Below are 4,744 nucleotides of genomic sequence, written 5' to 3'. Positions count from 1 at the left end.
TGACTATTGGAACCTCGGAAACTGAAACATGGTCCCTGGCTCGCGTATCAACCACACACGCCAGAAAGCCAGCACACCCGTGCTGAATATACTGTCGAGCCCTGGCAGCCGAACAGAATCCAGAACCCACTCTGGTGCCTTCCCTATATACAATCATTTCTCCCCCACTTGGGGTTCGAACTACCACCCTCTGGCCCTCGCAATCTATCATAGCACCAAAACGACTAAGACAGTCCATCGCCACAATCACACATACTTCCCTCATGGGAATCCGAATCAAATCTATCAGGAAGGACACTTCGAAGATCTCCATCTTACATCCTCGGAAAACTGAAGAAGCAAAAACCATGTGTTCGTTGGCAATAGAGACTCACAACGGACACTCCAGCTCACCTACTAGCGCACTAAACTCCCTACTAAAAGCCTGGGATACGAAAGACCTACTCGCTCCCGAGTCAAAAAAGAACCAAAGCGGGCAATGAATTCACTAAGAATGTACCTAACACAAGTACAACAGATAAGCGTAATACATGCATGATAAATAAGGCAAAGGATAGAAACATACCAACAACCACATATGGTGTTGCCTTGGCCTCCATGGACGTAAGATGAAATGCACGGCCCTGAGCCTTCTGAGGCTCCGCCTTCACTGGCCTCCCATCTGTGATCCTTAAAGTGGCCGGCGTCGGAGTCTGCGCTGGCTTGACGGCTAATAAAGGACACTGGGCCTTCATATGGCCCACCTGCTCACAATGGTAACAAAGCCTGACCCCGGAAGCTGGTGTCTACTGTCTGCAATCCCTAGCCAAATAGCCCTGCTTTCCACATTGGGGGCACCCACTCCCTAATCGACACACCCCTGAATGAACCTTTTCGCACTTTTCAAAAGTACGGCCTGGCTATCCTCCAAACCTAGTATTGAAGGTCTTGGACCGCTTTGGCGTCGGCTGCAATTGTGTCGGGGTCTGCCGCTGTTCCTTCAACTGCAGCTCGATCTCCAACTCACGCCGCCTCGCGACCTCCTGTAACTCAAAAGGATTACCACATCGCTGGTAGACACAAATTGTCGGATATCGGTCTTGAGCATGCTCAGATAACGAGTTATCTGAGCCTGCTTGGAAGCATACTCTGGGCAGAACATCACCCTCTCAGTAAACATGTGGGTGATCTCCATCACCGATTCTCCATCCTGCCTCAAACTCAAAAACTCCCGAGCTAATCGTTCCCTCTCGAACTGAGGAGCGTAATGAGCTCATAACATATCTCTGAACTGCTCCCAAGTAATAGCAGCTCTCTGGTTATCAGTGTACAACCTATTCGTCAATTTCCACCAATCCTTGGCCCCAGACCTCAGCATATTCAGGGCACACTTGACCTTCTGGTCAATAGGGCATGAACAAGCGAAAAAGCACCCCTTTACATCAGTGATCCACCTCATGGCCTTGATGGGGTCCTTAGTCCCATCAAAAGTAGGGGGCTTCGTGTTATCAAAGTCCCTGTACTGGAAGCCCCGACCCACTCCTACTCCTCCTCATGTCGCTGATGCAGCTGCCGCGACAGCCGTCTCAGCAAGGGCTACATATCTGTCGTCAAAGTACTCTATCATAGCGGATTTAATAGTCCCAAACAGTTACGGAATCTGGCTCCAGACAATCTCGACCACCTCATCTCGGATGATCTCTGTGACCCGATCCTCTATCATCACTGTCTGTCCCTGGACGATAACCTCGGGTGCCACTAGGGCATCCTGATCACTCTCGCTTGATCTTGATCCGGATCCAGTCACAAAGCGCCTAGTAACCACCATACTAAAAATACAACAGGAAAATATCAGAAAATCCGCAAAAATGACTGGGAACCAACTCCTTACAAAACCCTAGGGGTTGTGACTTCCTTGCTACATGTATGGGTCCTGTGCTTTCAGTAGTACGGGCCCATACTACCTTCCACACCTACCCATATTTGTCTCAAGTATTACCACAACGCCCTAACACTAGACATACACCTGGCGGTCGCTCAACCTCAACCTCACCCCTAGAGGAAGGCTAATTGTCTCATAACTGACCTACTGGTCTCACGCAATCACCCGACCATGAAACTTCCACCAACCCTGTAGCACTAATGTATGCTAGCCATACATAATGCTGGACCCTATAGACTTTCGAATATCCAATCCTACCCTAGTCCCTAATCACTAAGAAAAGAACATAAGGCCAGATCAAACATTCTCAGGCTATAAGATCTTAATTATATATGATTGTGATGCATACACAAGTAACTATAGTAATGATGTCAATCTTATATAAAGAAAGCGCTAGGCTAGCAGACATCATGATATCAGGCAATCCTATCATGCAATTCCTGAAGATCCCTAGCCTAGTACTAGCACACTGTGCCAACTTATCACATAATCAATTAACGGGTATGGTATTTTGGGGTTTACTTACTGGCTCTGGCTGATCGTACACTCCGCCTCCTCCTTAGATATTTTGAAAATCGTTCAGAATTTAATTTTGAAAATCTTTCCTTGATTTGAGACTGGAATCACATGAGTGTTCCTCCAATTCGCTCAAACCAAGGCTCAGATACCAACTTATAACACCTATAAAATTTAAGTCAAATTTTAAACTTTCCAAAAACATTTAAAAACTAATAGTTACTACAAGTTTGTTCCAAAATAGTCTTTATCAGAGTTTCCTAGAATACATTTCAAAATGTGAGGAGCGGTACGATCACGCCTTTTCCTTGCCTCGATCCCCTGATGTACCTGAAAAAATAAACTGAAACTATAAGCCCGAAAGCTTAGTGAGTTCCCCCAAAATACCCATACTCACAAATATACATATTATCATAAACACAGTATACAATGGGTCCAGTCAACCATCGGGTTGGAATACCCCAGGCCCTCAACCAGCAGGTTGGAATGCCAACACACTATGGGTCCAATCATCCTCGGGATGGAATGCCCCGGTCTATTAGTCTCCACACGAAGCATATAAACCTCAACCACCAAACAGACATGTGCACATATAACAGATAATCACATAAAAGTTGACAGACAAAATTGATATAGCAGATCAAACCACATAGCTCATCATATCATCCTATCTACCAGGATACTGATCTAACAATTCATACTACGTATCATATAACATTATCCTACCCTCTAGGATACCGATCTAACAGATCATACTAGCATAAAATAACCAGATACATTCCAAAGGGCCGACCTTGGTGCCTTAGACCCTTTAGTATACTAAGGATAACTCACCTTGCAATGCCGGCTTGCAGGAATAAGCTCCAACTCTCGGATCACTAACAGGAGCACCACCACCTATATTTATTACAAACCATACTTGTAAATATCCAATCTTTCCAAAACTGTCTTCAAAAGTCAACGGGTCAACTCATGGTCAAAGTCAAAGTCATCAGTCAAGGTCAACAGTCCATGTTCACCTTAACTCGTTGAGTACCCTAAGCTGCTCGACGAGTTTCTTAATACTCGCCCACTCACGCGAGTCACCAGAGTGACTTGTCAAGTTCCTAAGGCTCGCGATCGAAGCTCTGAGACCACTCATCGAGGTTTCCCGCGTGCAAATCCACAAGTTTATACACACCTGACGATTGGAAAAACCCTAACCGACTCGCCGAGCCACTCTACAGGCTCGCCGAGTCTAAGGCAATCTTCATCAGACATGCCGAGTTGTTCATCCAACCCGTCAAATCCATGACCATTTTCAAATGACTCGCCGAGTACCTTAAATCATTCATCCATACAGAAGCTTTTTAAGTCATGAAAAGGCTCCAAACTGCAGATCTAAGCTTCTAGGGCATGATTATCACGTAAAGTTTCAAACTTTATGTGCATGCAAGATGATATGACCCAAAACAAGCTCAAAGGAGTCGCTTGAGGCAATGGGATAGGTCATAAATTGGCAATTACTGAACTTTATGATAAAGGGAGGCTAAAGTGGCTAAGATCTAAGGTTACAACCCCAGATCTTGACCCAACACAGGGAATCATCACAAACCCTAAAAAGGGCTCTAAACCCAACCATGAGGGGTTCTAATCAAAGGAGAATCAAGGTAACAACTTGTTACCTTCAAAATGATGCCAAGGCAAAGAAGAATCCGGATCTACAACAGCCACTAGCTCTAACTTCTTGAACTCCAAGCTCTTAACTCCAAAGGATCTTCTTTCAAGGTAAAAAGCACACAAAAAAAGGGTAAACACGAATTAGGGTTTCTGGATACAAGAAAGGCGGTGAGAGAGGCTAAGGGGAATATGTGACCCTTAAATAGGGTGCCAAAACCCCAGGATTTAGGGTTTCATCTGCCAGCTCCTACTCGTCGAGTCCCTATTTGGACTCGTCGAGTAGATCACTAAACACGCGAGCCAATCCGCTACTACTCGAAGAGTAAGGCTACCAACTCATCGAGTAGACCTTGAAATCAAGAAAGTTCTTACGTAATTCGATTACCTGAAGATCGTGGCATTACACCAGTGGAAAGGTACACCCTTCTGGGTGAGAGTGGTGAGACGCTTGGTAATTTTGGAAAATTTTTGGATGAACCTTCGGGAATAACCTGCAAGGCCTAGAAATTGTCGAATTGTTGTTGGGGTTCTTGGGGTTGCCCATCCCTTAATAGCCTTGATATTGGTAGGGTCCACATGTATTCTCTCTTTACTGAATACATGACCCAAAAATTCCACTCTACGAATCCAAAATTCGCATTTTGAGAA

The sequence above is a fragment of the Lactuca serriola genome, chromosome 6 (assembly GCF_051521515.1).
Source record: "Lactuca serriola cultivar US96UC23 chromosome 6, Lser_US96UC23_V15, whole genome shotgun sequence".
Classification (NCBI taxonomy): Eukaryota; Viridiplantae; Streptophyta; class Magnoliopsida; order Asterales; family Asteraceae; genus Lactuca; species Lactuca serriola.
The sequence above is the reverse complement of the archived record's forward strand: the minus strand, read 5'-3'. Positions refer to the sequence as shown.